We start from the raw sequence: 24,761 nt of genomic DNA on the forward strand, positions 1-24,761 counted from the left end.
TGTAAGTATACACATACCACCATGGAACATATATGAAATAACAATTTACACCTTTTTCTTTGAAAATTCTGCACTCTGGTCCAAAAGAGAAGTGTTTCATTGTATTTTTTAATGAATTTTTTAGTGCAGCAAGAAAGTAGAATTCATATCAAGTAGATAAATCAAATGCCAGTAATATGACTATGCATCTGTAGATATTTTTTAACACAGAAACCAAAAAAAGGAAGTAATAAAAGCACTTGTGCTCAGCACTTTTAGCTAGTCAAAATGACAATGAGTCATTTCTGACAGGCAAAAGTCATGGCTCCTTCACCATTTGATATATCAAAGGAGATATGCAGTGAGAGTAACACAGAAACTGCTGATATTAGGTCATAATTTGTTTCCTTATATCAAATATAAAAAACATTCTAATTTCCCATCATTTATTCATGTTTTCTAATCAGTGTTGTTTAGTACATAATGTCTTCTCTAGAAACAAGACTAGGTGCAATGGCTTGTGCCTGTAATGCTAGTACTTATGGAGGTGGAGGCAGGTTCTAGACCAGCTTCGAGACCAGCTTCTGCAACATGGTGAAACTGTCTCTACAAAAAAATACAAAAATTAACTGGGTGTGGTGGTGTGTGTCTGCGGTCCCAGCTACTCAGGAGGCTGAGGCAGGAGGATCATCTGAGCTCAGGAGTTTAAGGTTGCAGTGAGCCAGGATTATGCCACCACACTCCAGTCTGGGTGACAGAGTGAGACTCTGTCTCAAAGAATAAAATAAAATAAATAGAATAGAAACAGATAAACTTTAAATGTTCTCATTATTTTCATCTCCCTAAAAGAAAATTTAAAGCATTATCCCCTTTTCAAAAATGAGAGCACTAAAACCCTTAAGAAATTTTCTCTAGTTAAAAAAAACTTCATTAGTGTTCTATATTCTAGATTTCATAGGAAAACACTGATGGATGAAGACGTGTATTGAGCACCTATTAATAAAGGTTATTAGGTTATATTAGGCAACAGAGAAGATATAAAAATGTGTGAGAAATGTTTGCATCTGCCTGTAATTGAACTGGTCATATAAGACAACAGGAACAATTAGCATCTCATGTCAAATTAGTAGCAGTGATATCAAGCGCAATACAATTTCAGAGGAGAGAGCCTCATGGTAACTGGTTTTAACATAGAGGATGAAAATGAGTGAGTTTTTAAAAATGGTAGAATTCACATAGTCAGAAGGGAGAAGAAATTCCAGAAGAGGGGAAAAATAATGTAAACAAAGTCAGGAACAAAGTTTTCTTGAAGTACAGTGACTTGTACAGACATTATAAGTAAGTTGTAATTTATGAGCTGAGTTGATGAACAGGCAGATGAGTACTGGAAGTGTGTGTTCGTTGTTGCACTGTTCCCAATAGCAAAGACTTGGAACCAACCCAAATCCCCATCAATGATAGACTGGATAAAGAAAATGTGGCACATATACACCATGGACTACTATGCAGCCATAAAAAAGGAGGCGTTCATGTCCTTTGCAGGGACATGGATGAAGCTGGAAACCTTCATTCTCAGCAAACTAACACAAGAACAGAAAACCAATCACCACATATTCTCACTCATAAGTGGGAGTTGAACAAAGAGAACACATGGACACAGGGAGGGGAACATCACACAGTGGGGCCTGTCAGGGGATGGGGGGCAGGGTGAGGGATAGCATTAGGAGAAATACCTAATGTAGATGACAGGTTGCTAGGTGCAGCAAATCACCATGGCACATGTATACCTATGTAACAAACCTGCACATGTACCCTAGAACTTAAAGTTTGATAAAAATAAATAAATAAATAAACAAACAGAATATAAAGGCCTCTGAATACCAGCTAAAGGTTTTCACATCATCCTACAGGAAATTAACCACCACTAAATTTTGATATAAATGGTAATATGGTGAATACACTATTTTAACAAGCTTTTTTTTGTTGTTGTTGTTTGGTTTCGTTTGGTCTTGTTTATGAGACAGAGTCTCGCTCTGTCGCCAGGTTGGAGTGCAGTGGCACAATTTTGGCTCACTGCAACCTCTGACTCCCTGGTTCAAGCGATTCTCTTGCCTTAGCCTCCTGAGTAGCTGGGATTACAGGCATGTGCCACCACGCCAAGCTAATTTTCATATTTTTAGTAGAGATGGGGTTTCACCCTGTTTTCCAGGATGGTCTCAATCTCCCGCCGTAATAATAAGCAGTATTCCCTGAGATCTTGCTATATATCAATTGTTTTGCTAGGAACTTTCCATAAGTATTTCATTTTGAAAGTAATTTTTGAAATAAATAACCACAATGCAAATTAATGAGCCTGCCTCCAACCTTCCCATGCCAATAACCTGTAATGAGGGGATACCTGAAGCCTTCCCTTTCCTTCACTACAAAGCTTTTCCACCACCTTTAAGTCTCTGACTGTCTTTGAGTCTCTGCCAAAAGCAAGTGATGGTGGTTATTCTCTTGCTATAACAAGTTCCGAGTAAGTATCCTCTGTTTGCTCTCATTCAAGTGGTTTGGTTGTCAGTTTCCAGAGTATGTAACAGGTACACCGTTTTAGAGTAAAAAACAAAATGTATCATATCCTTGAAAATGGGAATAAATGTTCATTGATTCACTCTAATTCAGGAAATTTATCCTCAGGAAATTAATATAAATGCATAAGAACTCATCTAAATTCTTTTTGCTTCATTATTTATAATATTGAAAAATTAAAGCCAACATGTCTAAAAATAGGTATTTCGTTAAACAAATTGTGGTAATAAATAAAATGAAATACCATGTAGTCATTTAAAAGTATGCAGTAAAGGAGTATTTATAGACACGGAAAAATCTGTTATGTTTTGAAAAGAAATGAAAACAGGTTATGTATAGTACAAATGGGACCATTATTAGTTTTAAATTGATCTTTAGTGGTTTCTCCTAAATGGCTTTGGTTAGATAAAATTCACGTTTTCTTCATTTTGTAAATATATATACTATATGTAAATTCATAAGATTTTATCTGAATACAATTTCTTATAAAATATATTTCTTATAAAGTATACTTTATAATTATAAAATAATTTCTTATAAAAATATAATTTCTTATAAAAATGCCACCCTGGACTGTATTTACGTTTAGTCCAACCAATTTCCCGGTTTGTAACGCTGACACTATGTGCACATTATATTTGATGACATCTGCCTTAAATTATAAAATAGACCAGTAATTATATAACTTTCTTTAAAACATGAAATCAAGGAAAGCAGCCTCTGTTATCTCAGACTTTTCTATTTGAATCATCTATACCAAAGAAAACAGCAAAAGTGTTAGGAAACTATAAACAATAAATTTAATAGCATCACAGAACTGACAAGATAGTAAGAAATTACTGAGCTTCATTAAATTGGAAAAATACTTCCATTCTTCAACCCAAACTGTATCCACACCCTCTTGTCAGGTAGTGACCTCCTGCTCTAGTTCTGGTTTCACTACGCAGCTTGCTTCAGGCCAATGGGATATTAGCAAACATGTTGTAAACAATATCTTGAAGGGTACTTGTATGATTGGCTTTGCTCACTCATGTCCTCTGTAATCTCCAAGGGAGGGATTCATCCAGGCTAGTCCTATGTAGCCCCAGGGTGTGGATGACAGCCATAAGGAGCAGAGCCAGATCAGCATCATGTCAGCTGAGGCCATCCTCACCTGACACCAGACACATGTGCAATATATGCTTAAGGTTGTACATCATTAAGGTATCATGGTCGTTTGTTACATGGCATTGTTGTGGTAATAGATAACTGATACGTAGGTCAAAGTCTAAGTGATAGTTGAAACTGTGATGTTAATTGAATCCCTGAGTTCTATTTGGTCTTTAGGACATTTGCCAAATTGAATTAATATATGCTTTTGTTTTAGTATGCCCAAGGTAGGGTTGTAGTCTAAGATGCCATTTCCCCTTAGACCTAAAGCCCCAAAAGTTATGCACTGAGGCTGATATGAACTCATGTCATGAACTGAACCTATCTCCCTCTAGACACATATGCATATAGGAGCCTATAAGAAAAAGTTACTTAAGTGATAAGCAGCATAGATACAGCCACTGACTGTATATCATATAGATTTGAACCCAAATTCATGTCAACGGGATGACTGAACTTGTAGCCATGAATGCAGTTAAAAATGTTTCCTGCAACTAGTGATACAGGTGCTTGGTAGGTGCTTAAAAGAAGTGCTTGGTCAAATTTCTGTTTGAAAAAAGACAACTTTTGTTCTAGGGCCCAAAGAATTTAAACAAATAATTTTCTAACAACAACAACAACAACAACAAGTAGCCCATAAGAAAAAACAAACAAATTGGAATCAAGTACATTAGAAAATAAGGAACGATGAACAAAAAATAAAAAATTAAAGTGCATAAGAAGACTTCGAAATACACAAAATATTAGAGCTCAAAGAATCAGATTGGAGAAAAGGCCTTCAATAAAATTCAACACCCCTTCATACTAAAAACTGTCAATAAACTAGGTATTGATGGAACATATATCAAAATAATAAGAGCTATTTATGACAAACCCACAGCCAATATCATATTTAATGGGCAAAAATTGGAAGCATTCCCTTTGAAAACTGGCATAAGACAAGGATGCCCTCTCTCACCACTCCTACTCAACATAGTATTGGAAGTTCTGGCCAGGGCAATCAGGCAAGAGAAAGAAATAAAGGGCATTCAAACAGGAAGAGAGGAAGTCAAATTGTCTCTGCAGAGGACATGATTGTGTATTTAGAAAACTCCATTGCCTCAGCCCCAAATCTCCTTAATCTGATAAGAAACTTCAGCAAAGTCTCAGGATACAAAATCAATGTGCAAAAATCACAAGCATTCCTATACACCAATAACAGACAGAGCCAAATCATGAGTGAACTCTCATTCAAAATTGCTACAAAGAGAATTGAATACCTAGGAATACAACTTACAAGGTATGGGAAGGACCTCTTCAAGGAGAACTACAAATCACTGCTCAAGGAAATGAGAGGACACAAACAAATGGAAAAACATTCCATGCTCATGGATAGGAAGAATCAGTATCATGAAAATGGCCATACTGCCCAAAGTAATTTATAGATTCAATAATATCCCCATCAAGCCACCATGGACTTTCTTCACAGAATTAGAAAAAACTACTTTAAATTTCATATGGAACCAAAAAAGAGCCTGTATAGCCCAGACAATCCTAAGGAAAAAGAACAAAGCTGGAGGCATCACGCTACCTGACTTCAAGCTATACTACAAGTTTACAGTAACCCAAACAACATGGCACTGGTACCAAAACAGATATATAGACCAATGGAACAGAACAGAGCCTTGAGAAATAATGCCACATATCTGCAACTATCTGATCTTTGACAAACTTGACAAAAACAAGAAATGGGGAAAAGATTCCCTATTTAATAAATGGTGTTGGCAAAACTGGCTAGCCATACACAGAAAACTGAAACTGGACCCCTTCCTTACACCTTATACCAAAATTAACTCAAGATAGATTAAAGACTTAAATGCAAGACCTAAAACCATAAAAACCCTAGAAGAAAACCTAGGCAATACCATTCAGGACATAGGCATGGGCAAAGACTTCATGACTAAAACAACAAAAGCAATGACAACAACAGCCAAAGTGGACACATGGGATCTAACTAAACTAAAGAGCTTCTGCACAGCAAAAGAAACTACCATCAGAGTGAACAGGCAACCTAAAGAATGGGAGATAATTTTTGCAATCTATTCATCTGACAAAGGGCTAATATCCAGAATCTACAAAGAACTTAGACAAATTTACAAGAAAAAAACAAACAACCCCATCAAAAAGTGGGTGAAGGATGTGAACAGACACATCTCAAAAGAAGACATTTATGTGGCAAACAAACACATGAAAAAAAGCTCATCATCACTGGTCATTAGAGAAATGCAAATCAAAACCACAATGAGATACCATCTCACGCCAGTTAGAATGGCCTCATTAAAAAGTCAGGAAACAACAGATGTTGGAGAGGATGTGGAGAAATAGGAACACTTTTACAACTGTTGGTGGGAGTGTAAAGTAGTTCAACCATTGCGGAAGACAGTGTGGTGATTCCTCAAGGACCTAGAACGAGAAATACCACTTGACCCAGCAATCCCATTACTGGGTATATACCCAAAGGATTATAAATCATTCCACTATAAAGACACATGCACACGTATGTTTATTGCAGCCCTATTCCCAATAGCAAAGACTTGGAACCAATCTAAATGCCCATCAATGATAGACTGGATAAAGAAAATGTGGCACATATACACCATGGAATACTATGCAGCCATAAGAAAAGGATGAGTTCATGTCCTCTGCAGGTACATGAAGCTGGAAATCATCATTCTCAGCAAACTAACACAAGAATAGAAAACCAAACACCACATGTTCTCATTCATAAATGAGAGTTGAACAATGAGAACACATGGACACAGGCAGGGGAACATCACACACCGGGGTCTGCAGGGAGTTGGGGGTTAGGGGAAGGATAGCATTAGGAGAAATACCTAATGTAGATGACAGGTTGATGGGTGCAACAAACCACCATGGCACATGTATACATATGTAACAAACCTGCATGTTCTGCACATGTACCCCAGAACTTAAAGTTTCATAAATAATTTTTTTTAAAAAAAGAACAACTATTTTTGCTGTGTTCAACAAAGTAAAAGATTTAAAATGTTATCAGTTAACAGGAAACTATAAGAAATAACCTAACAGTTTGAAAAAGAACTACATAGAACTTCTAGAAATACTAGAACTGAAGTTAAAATTTCAAGAACTGGCCTAACAGCAAATTAGACATGACTATTTTATCTTGTTTATTAAGAGATGTTTTTGATATATTTCTGAGCATAAAATCCTGTATTGATTTTTAGAAATCACAATTATACCTAATGTTAAATGAAGAGTTAATGGGTGCAGCACACCAACATGGCACATGTATACATATGTAACAAACCTGAACGTTGTGCACATGTACCCTAAAACTTAAAGTATAATAAAAAAAAGAAATCGCAATTATAATCCCACCAACAATACATGAGCCTGCTCTCTCAAAACTCTTAACAATCACGGATGCTAAATGGAATCCCATTATTACTTTACTTTGCATTTTCTTATTTTTATGAAGGTTCAGCATCTTTTTCTCCATTTATGGCCTTTGGCACTTCTTCCCCTGTATATTGCTTGTTCATATTTTTTCCTCTGTGTTCCTACTGAATTATTATCTACTTCTTATTCCATTGTAAAGTAGATTTTATACTATGATATTAGCACTGCGTATTGTTACTGATGGTAAATATTTTCTCCTTGTGTATTCTTTGTCAAGAAATATGGTTATACTATTTCTGGAAGACCAATATTTTAAGAAACACAGGGAAGTAGTCACTGAACAAAAATGAAAAAGTTTGTATTTTTAGACAAACTGAAAAATGAAAATGGAAATCAGATGGTCACAATAAGTTTCTTTAACAAAAAGTAATAAACAATTGGCCAAATCGAGTACTTTTATAGAAATCCTACTCTTACAATCTTAATAAATATGTGCATTTTCTTTATTATTGTAACATATTTATCTAGACATCTCTTCTTATTTAATAGAGTTCATATACAATTGATACCTAAAAAAATACTAGAAAATATGCTTAAGGACTTATATAACTTCTAACTGCTGAATAGAGTATAGCAGTTCAATGAATAGTCTAGAAGTTTTCCTAGGTATTTATACTCATTCTTAAAATGATTTGTGTAATCCTTTATTTTTGGCCAATTTTATCTACTTGTCTATTTCTATTTATCTACTTTTTAGTAGTCATAATTTGACCATTATCAAAATACTATGAAATTTCACAACACACATTCTAAAAGACGTAGTTATCTGCATTTTAAGTAGCATAGTTTTCTGTAATATTAATATTACTAATTTATTACAGAAAGAATGAATAATGTTAGGAACAAAATACATTAATATCAGTGTGATAGCCTACTACACTGGTAGCTCCCAATAAACCATACCTCACTATTCATGCCCCAGTGTAATCCAGTTCCCTTGATTCTGGGCTGTCCTGTGGCTCACTTTAATTAATAGAATACAATTAAATTGACAATGTGCCAATTCTATACCTAAGCCTTAAAAAGACCAGGAAGCTTCTGCTTTTGTGTTTACATCAAGTAAGCGCTCTGGCTATCTAGCTGAAAAGACCATGTGGATAAGTCATATGTAGAACAACAGATCCTGAGATCACATAGAATAGAACAGATTCCCAGCCTTTCAAGATCTGAGCTGACACTAGGCCTTAGCTAACCTATGAATTGACTACAGTCTTATGGCTGGCTGCTGGCGAGACCAGCAGAAGCAGCATCTAAGCCCTGCCCAACGTGCAAAATAATGAACAAATAAAATAATTTATTTAAGCCACCAACATTTTGGGGTGTTTAGTTATACATTACTAGATCTTTACTGTACTTCCAAATATTCACGTATCCAGTTACATATCTTTATTATATTTCCATTATTATATAGATGAGGATGGGCAGGTTAGAGGAAAAAAATAGAGCATAGACTTTCACTATAAAAAATTCTTGAGTTGTAAATTAAGCACATTCACAGAATTTCTTCCTTCATTATTTTTGGTACACCACAAATTTCTACTAAAATTTGTTTTTTATTGTCTTATGTGAATTTCAAAGAAATCTAATAGTATTCTACTGTGTGTGTGTGTATATCCTTGCAAAAAATTCACTGAAAAGCCAAAAGTAAAAACTATATTTTAAAAATGTAAAAAGCATAAAAGTCCCTAAATCCTCATGTGATTATATATAAAATTCTCAAGTTACCTTCGGGGGAAAAATAAAAAAGTCAATCCAGTTATTCTTGGTAAATTTTGCACATAATGATTTAAGAGGGCTAAACTAGATAAATATCTTGAGATTAAGAAATATTATTTGCATATTAAATTACCAAAATCAGAAATGTTCATGATTCAAAATAACACACAATATAATTATGTCAGCAGATCTTGTTCATTGGTTCTATTTCAACTTGCTATGGGAAATAATACTGTTTTAATAAACAGTTTTTGGAATAACTTAGCAAAAAGACAGATGTTTGTAAAACAATTTTTCTGACAAAGCCCTACATAAAAATAGTACCTATTTCTCTTCCTTGCTCAAAGGTACAAAAGAAGCCCAGTAAAGAAGAAGACATTCTCCGAAGCCCACTCCTGGGGAGAGAGAAATCTCAGCCCTATGAGTGCTCCTGTTCCTTCACCTAGCAGCATGACACAGGGCCTTTCCTGAGTTGTGTGAAAAAAGGAAAAAATCACTTTCATGTAACTAAGGTTCCCTAACTTGGTTTGGGAATTATGGGGAAAACATGCACATGTGCATGCATATACACACACACACACATACACACACACACACAAATACAGAAACCAGATCATTGGTCCTTGTGAGCTCTTGGGAAATTTGTTCACTAGACCTTTAGTTACTTAAGTGTTTTGCCTTTGGCTTCTCCCTATATGGGCACATTTTACCCAGGACTCCACTATTCTATATCAGTGCCATTCTACATTAATAGTCATCTTGACTAAGACACTAATACAGACATAATCTAAGGACACCGTGCTAATAAACTGTCTCGCACCATCTGGCTGGCAAACGTACATAGGCCTGTTCTGTGCGTGTAATCCTGTCTACCTTGCCAACTCAGCCAGGCAATTTGCTCCTATATTAATGTTTTCCAAATTGCAAAAACAGCCAGCCCCAGGAGGCTACTTTCCCCAAAGCCTTCTCCTGCCCATAAATGCAAATACATATTCACTGTAAATATCAAATTCTCTGAAGAGCACACAGGTTTGTTTTTCTCCAGTGAAGCCTGTCTTCTTATTTCACCTTTAGTAGTCAACAGTTTCTCTCATTTTAATAAGGCATAAAATTATCTATCAGTGAAGTAAATTGTCCACAAGAACACTAGGGACAGATGCTTCATTTCTTAGTGCCATCAGCTTAGATATATCAATTTACAGGCCCCATTATATCTTTTGCCGAAAAATCTGCATAATAAGAAATGATGCAACAGATGAAAGATCTTTATAGTAATTCTTATCCCCACCTTAGGTCTTCAACATGGCTTTGAGCTAGTTTACAATTTAGAAGATGCCAACTTTACAAGAAATAAAAAAAAGGAAAATTAGCAGAGAGATTAAAAATTTCATTTCATTAAAAATATTCACATATTTTCTAGAAAGCATATATACAAATGTTATCTGTATTTTAACTTAGTAAATTATTTTGAGGCCTCTCCACAAAAGACATCAAGTAATTGGGCATCATATGTTGTTCAGAGAAATGGCAAAAAAGTATGTGCTAAAAACAGACCAATTCATAAATTATGTCTTACTTTCAAACCCGCGAAGCAAGCAATGTGATCAGTCCTGAAATTAACCATATTTAGTGCCTTCATCCTCACTTGCAATCCATTTTAAGCAGAGGAGAAACCAGATTTTAATGAAGCACATCTTCACAAATCACTGCTACAAATCAGCACCATCCATGCGGCATACTGAAATTTGAATCAACATTAAAAACTCTTGTTTCCATTATTCTTCCCTGGATCTCAAATCTCAAACCCCTTCTCACATGTTGGATTTTTTTTCTTCTAAATTATTTGTTAAAATCTGTACCACCTAATGTTGCTACAAAATAAATATAAATGGTGGTTTAGACAGGGAAGGTCTACCCACTTAACCACTCTTCCTTTCTTTCCCTTTCTTAGAGCACATGGCATTTTAGCTACATCCTAAGGAAACAAAAGTAGTTGCCAAGGTGATGCCTCTTCTCTGAAAACTAAAAAGGAGCTCAGATGGCTAAGAGGTGAGAAATTTTTGGCTATGGTCTCTGCGGGGTGGTGAAATAAAGTCAGATGAGGGTAGATATAGACAACATTTAAAAGTTACTGAAAGGTTTTTTTCATTTTTTATTTTTTAATAATCATCTGGCTGTCTCTCAGACCAAGTATCATACAAAATTAAACAAATATATGGATGACTTATCTTGTCACATGTTTTCTAAAGAAGCATTTCAAAGGTGAGTCCTGGTGTGATGGCTCCATTCCTGGCTCATAAGGAGGCAACATGGAATTGGTACCAAGGGCTTGGTCCCAATATTTTTTTCCATGTTAGAAAGGAAAATAGCCAGACAAAGAAAGTACGTTTCCTTTATGCAGAAAAAAAGGTAGATGCAATAGCTGGAAAGATTTTTCCAAAAAGAACGTACTTAAAAAAATGAAATAGAATAGTGTATTTCACGGCATTCCCTCCAAATCTATGCTGCATCTTGGTCAGATCTTTGAAGACACAACCAGCATTAAGAAATGTTTTTTTGTTTGTTTGTTTCGTTTTGGAAGAAAATGACTTTATTCTAATTAACTCACAAAGAATAAAATCATAACAGCCAGTTTAAGGAGGCCACACAAACATTTGCCCCGTCCCAGATTCTACAGAGTAGGGACACCCCCCGCCCTTCCATTTCAATTCTGAAGCAAGAAAGCTAGGAATGACAGGAGAGGTTTAACTGATGGTTACACTTTGTACCCTCACTATCAATTCTATTTTTATACTAAATTAACTTAGTTATGAGAGCTGATTTTCCATCTCTCCAGGTTGAACTTCTTGATTAGGCCAATCCGTTTGCAAGTCGGCACTGTTTCAGCACCTCATTGAAACCCTTACAGAGCTTGATGTCACCCTGGTTCTGGGCACACTCCAGAAACTGATCTCATAGAAGCAAGGCTGCTGGTGCTGTGCCGGCTGGGTTCCCTGAGGCTCCTGGTAAGTGATGTCAGGCCTCGCAGGCTCAGCATTTCTTCCTCCACTGAAGCCCCCAGTAATGGCGTGACCCCGTGTGTGCCCCACAGCAGAGCCCACAGCCACGCCAGCTGCAGTGGTTGCCATCTGGGCCATCAGACCTGGCTGCCGGGGCGCAGCAGCAGAAGAGCCAACTGCAGATGGGGGCGCCGCTGCTGGTGGCTGAGCTACTGGTGCTGGCCTAGGTGCAGCTCTCATCTGAGGGTCCCGGCTGGCCGGAAGGGCCATGTGGGAGGTGCGGCTTCGGCTTCCACGCTGCATCCTAGGTACGCGACGGCTTGGCCTCCAGACGTGTGACAACCAGCAAAGAGCTAAGCGACTTCTGAGAAGACCGGAAGATGGGAGGCGGGGCTCAGGAAATGTTTTGCATGATGTCAGTGCTGAATTCTAACACTAGCCAATTCTGCTTCAGTCACATTTTCAAAAATCTGATTCCACGCTTCACAGAAGAATAAACCTAAATTGACTCAATAGTAACTTCCAGCACTACAATATTATACCTGATGGCATGAAAACAGAGGTAAAAATAGAAATCATTTGTAGTGCATGTACTTCCTATTTTCATTAGCCATACTTCTTGCAAACTATTTTAACCTAGAGATATAATTTTTGCTTTTGTTTTTGTTTTCAACCTATTTTAGTTTCTATGATATAAAAACTCTCTAAGTTAGTGGTAAGGTCCCTAAAAACAACTGAGCATTTGATTCAATATGCTTATCTCATTGCATAATCATTGTAATGAATATGTGATTTATCCCATTTCATAGGCAAATAAATTGAGGATTATGAAAACCAGAATACTATAATAACTTAGGTCCCACAGCTGATAAGAGAAGCTGTGATTATAGTTTTTCTCCTATCAAATTTTTCATAATAAAGAATTTCTCTCTTAAGAATGATGAATTTGGATAGTAACTTATTTAGTATAATTTGTTTGACTAATGAAACCATAGATTATTGTTTATTACTTTCCCCAGCTGAATCAGTTCATTTCTTGAATATAAAGGTACATAATACATATTTGGTGAATTAAATAGAATTGCATTTTTGTGTTTTAAATGAGGTATATTTTAGATACCTAACCTTTACTTTTATATAAGGCATTTAAGTAAGAAAAGTATAAGAATTTCCACATTTTCCATGCTTTAGATTAAAAAACTTTTTATTTGCAGAATAATGTCATTATATAAATGTAATAAGCATTGCATAAACAGTAAAATAAGCAATTATAATTTGCTAATCTAAGCTACCATTTTATATAAATTCTAAATTTGCCGACTCCCAATGTAAAGTAAATGCTTACAATTTGCTATTTTAATGCCTCTATGAATCATAAATTTGCAGACTTCCAGAATTTAAGTAAGAAATACTGCAAAGTAAGCAATGTTTTTCAGTGTTCTAGTTGGGAGACATATGTTTCTATTTAATGGCTCTTTATTGTAAGATTCAACTTGTTTAGCTATATTGCTTGAACCACTATTAATGTCAAAGGAACAAACCACATTGATGACTATCACAATATATAAAACAAAACAGTGTTGTGTAAGTGGAAAAGCTGATGATTTCTTTTAAAAGTAATGAAATAAAATAAAACAATAATCATCTATTTACACTTTATTAAATAAATTTACTTTTTAAGCCCACAAAGCCCAGAAAAGATATTTATTATATAACTTCCTATGTTCTATAGCTTGATTTCATAATCTCAACCAGTCCATTTAATAAGTTTTCTCTGCACTTCCTCTTTTAGTATATTTCTTTCATTTACATAATCTAAGTTGACATATATCCCAAAGTACAGGATTGGTTTTCAAGCAATTGAAAGGCTTTCTGTGTAATGGATCTATTATTTGAATTACAGCAAAATTCATATTTAACAATTCTATTTATAAATCTTCATCTCAATCTCACATATACTTTAATTTATAATTTATTTAAAATCCCTAGATAAACCAAAAATATTAGTTTTATGAGGCTTTTCAAGCAAAATGAATTGCAAAGATTTAGCCCAAGTTAAATGTGCTTTTACCTAAAATGAGATTTTCAGCACTTTAAAAAACATGCCCTTAAGGGAAATGTCTTATTTTCCTCACTATATAAAGTACCATAATGAAACTAAAGATAAAAATTAAGGTTCTGAATACTCAGATAGAATAAAATTATTTTCTCCAACACAATAACACAAAGTAGTAATAATACCAAGTCATATTATGTTTTCAACAATAGCACATTCCCTTATTGGCATTTCATTTGCCAAATATCCACTGACATTAAGGCACAGACTGAAGAAATAATATGTAATTTAAGAGTTTTTGTGCATTATAAATAATGCATGGTTATCACAAATAAAACCCTTAAGTACTTAAAGAGAAGTCTCAAGGGCAAATATCAATAATCATTGTAACGGTTTTTCACAATATGTCTGCAACAATTGTGTAGTGGAATTCTAAGTACTATCTTGGTGCATAAAAATAATTTATATTATGATTATGTATTCTGTACTACTTTTCTGAATAGGCATGAGATAAGAGAGAATACTTATTGGAGAAGGTACAATTTGAATTATGAAAAAATAAATCTTGGCAAACTTCCGGTTTTTTTCAGTTATAGAAATTTTTGTACAGAAATGGGGGGGATTATAAGAATTTATTACTTTGGTTAATAAAATAACTATAAAAAAGAAAAGGCTATTAAAAACAAATGGTATACATTCTAGAAATCAAATCTTCCCAAATAATATTTTGCTGGCTGATTTTAAATCTTGGAATAATAATATTATTGAGAGATAAACATCATTAGCTCTGAGGAAAAACAAATGACTTTTTCCCTCTAAGTAGGCTTTCGTTTTTCAAGTGTTGGTTCAGTTCAATACATCAGAGTACATTTTTATTTCCTATATCAAAGACCACTACACAAACTTTATAAATACTGGCTAAAAATATACATTGCCATGGAGATGTATCATGAATCTTTTCAAATGATTATCGTTAGAAAAAACTGTGTCTTATAATTTGAGGAAAACTTTTGTTTCAAAAATATAAAACCATTTATTTAATGATATATAAATTGCTAACAGCATCTAAGATCCTTTATTAATATAATAAATTTCATGTTTCATCATGAAAAGTTCACTATGCTTCACTAGTGTACATGCCAGTTATTATGAGTGATATTTATTGAACATTATTAATTGTGTATTATCTCACTGAACTCTTTGTTCTACCCATCTTCCATATTAAGGACTCAAATGTTCAGATTAGTAGGACCACATATCCAAAATTGGTAGAGTTAATATTTAGGCCTAGAAAAATTCATACTCTGTGTTTTTAATCAATAAACCACACTCTACTTCATTTTAAGAAATTCATGGACATTAAGTGAAAATGGTACTTAGGGGTATCAGTTATTCCCAAGAACTCACACATAATCTCTGTAAATGATTTTTCATTATGAATGTGGACAGAATTAATTTTATATAATTTTGAGAAGATAGATGGTTTCTTGAGAAGAAGAAAACACCTGTCAAGTGAATGACAGGAAATATTATAACAATAATTTCAAAATGAAAGATAATAAAATTAAATAAAAACTAACCTTAAAAACATCTTTAGTAAGTGTCATTTTAATGAGGCACCTAGTACAATGCCTGGAGCACAGTATGTGTTTAATAAGTATGTATTCAATGCATGCAGGAGTAAATGAATATGTTTCAGTAATCCTAGGGTAACAGACCAGTGCCTTGGGGGAGTTGCCACATGACTTTGCCTCAGAGATGAAGCACAGTCAATTCAACCAACTGAATTTTGATGTTTTGGTCAATGTACTGAAAATTTTCTTTTATGTTTCTAAAGACCTAAGGATGCTGAAAAGGAGACAATAACTATTCAAGCAACACATTTTATGATTGCAGGAATCATTTCTTCAAGAGGGATGAAGAAATGATTCCTTTAATTATACAAATATATTCTCTAGAATTATCCCTTATAGTGTGTACAATATTCTTCATAAATATTTCGATATGATATTGAATAAATCAATGTCCATAGTGAAATTGTTAATTAGAAAATTTTTTAGTCTTTTCAACAAGCAGTTATAATTGTTATGAGCAAAAACATGAAGACACAGAAACACAGATAGACAAAGTACAATATATAAAACAGAAAATAGATAGTCAGGTAAACAGATTAGAGTAGACTCTCAGAGTACCTATCAGTTAGGTTTTATCCAAGGATTAAAGTCAAATAAACACATGGAATCAATTAAAATTATATAAGATGAATGTACTCTGTTCATAAACAAATTAATCCTTTGCCAATTCCATCTTCATCCCAGGTTCCCAGCTAAATACACACTAGCCTAGACTAATTTGTCTATACTACAAATCAAAGAGATATTAGACAAAACAGTCCTCTTGTTCTCATCAAGGAACTCAACAAATCCTCATTGTATTCCCTAATTGATAGCATTTTTCTGTGTTTTTTTTTTTCTGTGCCTCATAGCATTTTTCTGTACATTTCCAAGCTAAAATACATAAAACCCAGCTGGAATCTGTCATGCTTTGTCCGCATCACTTCAATAATTCCAGAGCTGCTGCTACACTTGAAGGAGAGGATGACTGACATTGAAATAGAGCAGAAATTTAAGTAGAGACGTTCAATTGAGATATGACCTAAAAATAGTCTTCAAACATATGAATGAGTATTAGACAGATGAAAAGTATTTTCCCCCCTGAGAACCATAAATCAGGAATAAGAAGTAGAGTTAATTTAGACATTTGAAAATGACAATATAGTGAAATAACGTTAAAAATGTGTTTGTGTGTTTCCCCTCATGGATTTACTCTCTAAGATAGATACTGGAGGTTTTTCAGAATTCATTATTTACACACTTATCACAAACATAGACGTATTACTCTAATTTGAGATAAATTGGCATTCAAAGGTTCCCATGAGAAGCAAAATTTGATAATTCTACAGTCAGGTTGAGAAGCTTACATAAAATTTATTTTATAATTTGATGTTTTCCTTAGTCAAGAGTATTCTATAAGTGTTTAACATAAAATATTATTCATAATCTTGGGTGAAGGCTCAGAAAGCATCTGTTTAAAGTCTATAAATCCAATGGCCAGGTGTGGCAGCTCATGCCTGTAGTCCTAGTGCTCTGGGAGGCCAAGATGGGCAGATTGCTTGAGCCAAGGAGTCTGAGACCAGCCTGGGCAACATGGCAAAACTCTGTCTCTACAAAAAATACAAACTTTGGGCTGGCATGGTGGTGTGTGCTTGTAGTCCCAGCTACTAGGGAGACTGAGGTGGGAGAATCACCTGAGCCCCAGGAGGCTGAAGCTGCAGTGAGCCCAGATCGCACCACTGCACTCTGGCCTGGGAGACAGAGTGAGTCTCTACCTCAGAAAAATTAAAATAAAATAAAACAAAATAAGTAACCAAATAAGTGAATAAATCCAAAAGACAACTTAATAAGATAATCATAAAACCAGAACAATAGTGTTTTAGGGCAAAGCAGCGTATTTTATACAATAGGGATTATTTTCTTTAAATTATATGTAAGAAGAGGTACGTGCTGAAATTGAAACCGGTTTGACTTACAAACATACGGATAATTTTTTTTTTAGAGTGAATGTCAAAGAAAAAGTTTTAAGCTTCATGAAAACAAGTATCTAACCTAGAATGATCCTTCACATGCTCCTAAGATTTAGCTGAGAGCTTTATATTTCTTATAGTCACTTAAATTGTACTTAACTATAAAATGTATTATCTAAGGCAATATTATCCTTTACTTGTAAAAGGCAAATAGCATTCATTAAAAAGTATTTTTCCCTTGAGAAAGAATAAACTAAATAACAAAATATGACATTGAATATTGTCATGAAAATAACTGTTAATATTTTTGGTATACATCTCTAACGGTATGAAAGAGTTTTAGAAATAAAATATAAATTGGATTTGTCTTCATATCTGTACTCATGGAAGATGAACACATACCAATTAGATATAATTTCTACTAAAAATTGTGCACTTCAAAATTTGTTGAGGTTATTAGATCTCACGTTCAGTGTTCTTCCCTCAAAACAGAAACAAAAACAAAGGAACACAAGAAAATTTTTGAAAGTGTTGTACATGTCTATTACCTTGACTGAGGTGATGGTATTTAAAATGGCTGCATATGTCCAAACTCATTAAATTATACACACTAAATATGTGCAGTTCTTTGTTTAAAATAAACAATATTCTAGAGTTGATGCTATAGAAACTTAAAGGAACTTAAATCTACTAATATTTCATTTACAAATATGGTTACAGTGAATGAGATCCTCAAGATTCTTGGATCCTCAAGATCCGAGAAAAGCTATTTTGATTCAGGAACCATAATAATTGTGAATGGGTTCATCCTCAGAGTTATCTAGAAAGATAAGTAAGTAGTTATGACTCTTTAAAGGTTTGAAGGAATTCACCTGTGAAACCATCTCAGCAAGCTTGCTGTATTTTGAAGGATGTCTCTTTCTCAAGCTTTTTTATTTCTTCTATGTAAATCTGTTTAGACTCTTTCTGCCTCCTTGAGTAAATTTTAGTAAATTATATTTTCTTAGAAAATTTTAAAATATATATTTATTTCTACAGAAATAAAATAATGTCTTAGAATTCATATTGAACTGGAATATTTATTGATAAGACATATTCTAAAAAGGCAACAGATAAATAGGCAAAGCATGTACACACAATTCACCAAGTAGAAACACAATAAACTAACAAAATGTGAAGAAAGCACAAAAATCACTAACCAATTAAATACATGTAAATTAATGAAGTATCACTTTTGCCTTGCAATTGGGAAAATATAATTTAAATAAAAATTTCAATACAGCTGAGACTTTTTGAAACAAGGACTCTCAAGTGATATTGATATAAGCATAAAGTGATTCAAACTATTTGGAAAGAAAATATATTAAAGGCTCAAAAATGTTCTTACCCAATTACTCAGTCATTCTACTTCTGTGAATTATTCTAAAATAATTTAAAATAGAGATTTCTAAAAATGTTTTTATTGTATTTATGATGATTAAGTTTTGAAACAACACTATTCAAACAATAAGTAAAAGGTATATCTATAAGACATTTTAGTATATATCCATAGAATTGTTGTTTGTGGATTTCTGGCTGGAAATATCACCTGTTATCTTCTGAATCTCTTTTTATAGCTTCACAATAAAATATTATAAAAATATTAAAAATGCAAAAATTCATAACAGAAAAAAACATTATAACAAACAAAGTAGTCAAAATCTGAGTAAAATTTAACTAATCTCAAGATTAACAGGATAGGATTAAGAGATCTTATTGAGATAAGAATCTTATCATCAGTGGCCCACACATTAATAGGCACTCAAGCAGCAAGACAGACACCATGGTGGCAAAACTAAGAGAAAAACTAATCAGAAAGTTTGTGAGGCTTAAGAAAAGCTGGTGGAGGAGGAGATAACTGCATTTGAACACCAGGAGTAAAACACCAAAACTAAGGGCAGAGAGAGATCCTGAAGAAAAGGTGAAGGCTATTGTCTCCAGGAAATGCATTTGATTGAAGTGAGTCAAAGAAATTACCCCATTTCAAACAACAGAGCAACCTTGAGAATGACTGTTGAACGAGAAGCTAGGAGAATCTCTGCCCTCAATCTGTACTTGTTCTCAAATTTTAGAAGGTAATTTAACTGGTACCCAAATGGACTGTGAAAGAAATAAGGTCACACCAAATATCAATCTGGTGGCAAATAACAGCTCTTAATAGAATGGGAAATTTTAACACATCTCTCTGTCATTGACAGATCCTGTGGATTAAAAAATTAAAAAATAAAATACAGAAAGTGTTGAATGATATCTTCTTGATTTAATAATCATGCATCAGATTATGTATTCCATAACACATGCACATCATTTTTAATATGGTTAAATATTTGAAACATAGTTAAGGTCATTTAAAAACCTTTTTATAGTGAAAAATTACAAACATGTAAAAATAGGGACAACAGGGGATAACTGTCACCAAGTTTTTTTTATATATATATATAAAATGAATTGCACACAGTTAATGTGTACAATGTGTGCACCCAGAAAAGCAAATCACTTGAAAATTAAGAATACATAGTTTCCTAACAAGTGAGTTAAAGAAAAATGCAAATATGAAGTAAGAACTACTTGCAATCATTGTCAGCAAATATTGGCTTGAAATACTGTATCTCAAATACAGGCTACAAACTGGAGATTCAAAAATAAATAAAAGATCACCCATCTACAAGTAGTTTATAGTCAAATTGGAAATTATGCTCAAAAGGCAATTGTAATATTGTGTTAGAAATGTTGTAGTGTGACTAAATAACTGGATATGTGACAAAAAACAGCATTTAATTTGTGAAATTTCAGAGAAATTTGACTAAAGGAAATATCTAAGCAGAGTAATGATGTGCTAGTGAAGTGGGAAGTATGTATATACTTTTGTGTGTGCGTGTGTGTGTGTGTTTATATGGAGGATCCCAATAATTAGGTTTAAAAAAAGATGACTCAAAATGTGCATGTCTGGCACCTTTTTTCCACACTTACTCCAAGGTACAATGAGTACAAAGTCATCATGTTGGTCAGAGATATATGCAAACAATCAACAACAAGGTCTCTTCTCACCGAGGCTTATTTGGCTACTGCTGTTGCTGGATGTCTAACCTGCCTACAACAAGGACAAGTAATGAGGCCTCAATGATTGTACCAGTAGTCAGCTGGGGGAACCAGCCAGCCACTGGGCACCAGGCTGTTTACCTTAAGTCCCTTCCATCATGATGTGAACAGAGAGTTGTACTCACCGGAATAGACACTTATTCTGGATATGCATCTGTCTTCCCTGGCAAAAATGTTTCTGCAAGCCTTAACATCTGTGGACTCCAGTAAGGCCATATTCACTATGATGTATCCCACACAACACTGGTTTCAACCAAAGAACAACATGTACTCCATCACTCAGTGGCAGCTAACCTGACAGAAGGCGGGGGAGCTGACTGAGGGCTCAGTTAAGGCATTCTGTGAAGTTGGAGTGCAGTTCAACGGGATGTGATATATATAGATTAAACAGGTTTATAATGCTGTCTCTTCTATATCCAGAATACTTGGGGCAAGAATACAAGGGCGTACTGGAAGTTGTTCCTCTCTCTATTAGGACCAATAACCAACTTACAGAATTTTACTTACATTTACCAAAACTTTTGTCTGCAGTGCTTCAGAATTCTTCATTTCCAAGGGTATAATGTTTTCTCCAAGAGATAAAAATACTGTTTTAATTTACTTGGATATTGAAACTGCCACCAGTCCACTATTGAGTTCTCATCTTATTGAACCCATTGGTAAAGAAGAAAATTACTTTACTGGTTATGTTGATTGATCTCAATTATCAGAAGGAAATTGGTTTCTTGATCTACACTGGAGCAGAAAAGATAATGTCTAGAACACAGGGGATTTTCTAAAGCTTCTCTTATTATTCCACATCCAGTGGTAAAAGTTAAGGAAAACTTAGATCAATCCTATGAATAGAATACCACATAATTTAAAACGCTCTGTAAATGGGTTTTACACTCCACAAGTAAAGAACCTTGGTAATTTGAAGGTCTGGTTAATAACTGGGTAAGATGGAATGCATGCTAGAACAATGAAGTTATATTCAGACAGAAGTGAGGCCATTAGCAGTAGATTTATACAATTTCTTCCTTATTTATCTGCTTATATTAACTTACTTTTTATTCTTTCTTTCTCCTATTGTTTTACAGTAGAAGTACTGGAGATAGTATACCTTAAAATGTGGTTTTTAAATTACAGTAGACCCAATTGGACTATAACTAAAACACAGGAGGAATTACCATCCCCAGAAATTAATTTGGGGACTGATGCAACATTTTTCTTCCTTTTGGAGAAGAGAGTAAGATCCTCTTCATTTTTATAAAAATGGATTTTATCATACTAAGTAGAAATGTCAAACGCAACTAATACTATTGTTGTGTAGAATTTACACATGGACAGGAGGTTGCAAATAGACACTGAGAAATGAAAAGTAATAACTAGATCAATCTCTTGTCCCTTTGCTCTCAGCCTCCATCCTCACTCTTCTGTGCTCTGTTACAAAGAGTCTATGACACCACAAACTATATTTCCCAGATTCTCTTGGTTAAGTTTTCAATTAGAGTTGAATATTAGAACCCAGGAGAAATGGAATAGTGACTCCCTACATTTCAAGTTTCTGGCAGCGTGTCTCACAGGACAATTCAGCAGAAGTTTTAGCACTGAAAGGGAGGGCAGTGGCAGTGAGGATCCTGGTGGTCCCTTCAGGCTAGAAATAAACTCCTGGGCATTTGTATTCCAGCAACAGAAGCCTTCTCAGCCCAGAAGCCTTCTCAGCACAGCACCCTTAGTGTATGGGTAAAATTTCTGCATCTCCAGCCCAGAAGAGAAAAACCAGTAATTAACTCTTGAGTTGCTTTATCTTTTCTTCTCTTTTGCCCCTTATATTTCTCTTTTGTTCCTCCAGCTCTTCTGACACTGTTATAATCAATATAATATTAATATCATATGTTTTGTGTTTGAAATAACTAGTGTTATTTCTGTTATCTGTTTAGCACATGTCCAAATTTCACCTCTCTAGGTTTCAGTACAAACAAGAGTGCCCCTAATACTTAAGAGAAATATGTAAAATAGAGAGCTTCATTTCAGATCAGCATTTATTTGGGTCTGTCTTCTGTCTGCTGTGCAGGACATTCCTGTAAGAAGTGGACGGACATGCCAGCAAAATAAAAAGGGCTGAACTGTATGGTCAGAAAAAGAAGAGGAAATAATTTAAACTCTAATCCTCTCTCAGTTACTAAAGGTATGCATACTGATTTTGAAGCCAGCAGCCTGCCATGAGCCCAGGTTAGTGAAGGGAGGATAATGTTGTAGTGCAATACAGGTACAGGTCAACTAAACTAAGACTGAAGTGACAGGGACAACAGGGAATTACATTATGCCCTCCAGTTCAAGGTGCAGCCAAGTTGGCCCAAAAAGAGACGCTAGTCTCCAGCAAAGTCCGGAGAGAACAGAATAAGATTTGAGCAGCGGATGTCAGTGGCCATGGACCTGCCTCCATTGCCATAAGGTTATATAAGCCCTGCTTTCGTATCACTCTTACCTAAGAGAGCAAGGGAATAGGAATGAAAGTGCATTTACAAGTATCCCCAAAGACTGAGAGTTATCTAATATGATTGTGATATAAAAACCTGACAAATACTACACAAATATAAAGATAGTTTAAGAATATGAAACCAAATATTCAAAGCAAACTTCAGGAAAACTGAATTCAGAAACATGACTAGGTGTTGTTTGCCACTGGATTGCAAATTTTTTTTTTTTTTTGAGATGGAGTCTCGCTCTGTCGCCTAGGCTGGAGTGCAGTGGCGCGATCTCGGCTCACTGCAAGCTCCTTCTTCCAGGTTCACACCATTCTCCTGCCTCAGCCTCCCGAGTGGCTGGGACTACAGGCGCCCGCCACCGTGCCCGGCTGATTTTTTGTATTTTTAGAAGAGACAGGGTTTCACCGTGTTAGCCAGGATGGTCTCGATTTCCTGACCTCATGATCCGCCCACCTCAGCCTCCCAAAGTGCTGGGATTACAGGCGTGAGCCACCGCACCCTGCCTGGATTGCAAATTTAAAAAACACAATGATTAATCTATTGGATGCTTATCAAAAAATATACCCTCAATTCAAAGAAAAGAACTGTGATCATCTGACTGCTAAAAGTAATTTAATAATATTTAAATATTTCTGAGAAACACTCTAAGTTAAATAGAAATATAAGAACACATCCTGACACTATGAAAGATAGCTGTATCATAACAATAAAAATACCATCCAAAAACCCATTAACAGTAAATAAGCCAAAAGCAATCCCATTAAAGACTGAAGTTGCCCATTATCATCACTAATAGTTAACAATGCTTAACAATGGCCTAAACATTTTAGTCGATACAACAAAATGCTAACCACAAATAATACCTATAGTTGTTAGAAGGGAGAAAACAGAATTATGAGAGGTCTCCTTGAATATAAGTTGAGAGCTCAGACTTCAAGCCCAGAACAGCCTGGATTATACCCCAGGGCCTATTCCTCACTACCCACCACTCAATAGCATCAGGAACTTCAGATAGTTACTTAACCTTAGTACCTCAGTTTACTCATTTGTAAAATAAGCATAGTAATAGCATATATGACTAGTGTGATTGTGAGGATAAATGAGGTAATATAGGTGAAAAAAAACAAATGCCTGAGAAGTGGTAAATGTGTTTGCTATATTACACACACACACACACATACACACACACACACCAGCCTTAGTCAAGTCATTTTCACTCATTTCTATTGATGATTTTTGTCCATAAAATGAAAATAAAAATTGCCTTCTCAGCATTTATGGTGCCAAGAGTATGAAATAAAATGATGTATATTTAAGTGATTTTTGATACTATCACATAATACAATTATAATAAACCATAATCACTAATTATAGTTTCATTATGAACTGTATCTGTTACTGTAAAAACGTAACCAAACTTTCATTCCTATCTCTGAAATTATTTTAAAAGTAAAAAGAAAAACCAAAACTCAACTAAAAAATTTCAACTTTTTAAATTTAAAATTTGTGCCTCAAGGACATGAACAGACACTTCTCAAAAGAAGACATACAAGCAGCCAACAAACATAAAAATAATCAGTATCACTAATCGTCAGAGAAATGCAAATCAAACCACAATG

The 24,761-nt window shown here is 34.6% G+C and overlaps 1 protein-coding gene and 1 pseudogene across 2 annotated transcripts in view; both read right to left on the reverse strand.

Moving 5' to 3' along the window:
• MARCHF1 (membrane associated ring-CH-type finger 1) overlaps nt 1–24,761 on the reverse strand; it is an 861,096-nt gene that overhangs the window by 554,880 nt on the left and 281,455 nt on the right. The gene's annotated exons all lie outside the window — the stretch shown is intronic.
• Nucleotides 11,654–12,640, reverse strand: LOC101178256 (annotated as a pseudogene). The gene has a single exon (XR_178557.3). The product of XR_178557.3 is annotated as a coiled-coil-helix-coiled-coil-helix domain-containing protein 2 pseudogene (transcript).

This window comes from Nomascus leucogenys, chromosome 7b, assembly GCF_006542625.1.
Source record: "Nomascus leucogenys isolate Asia chromosome 7b, Asia_NLE_v1, whole genome shotgun sequence".
NCBI classification, from domain to species: domain Eukaryota; kingdom Metazoa; phylum Chordata; class Mammalia; order Primates; family Hylobatidae; genus Nomascus; species Nomascus leucogenys.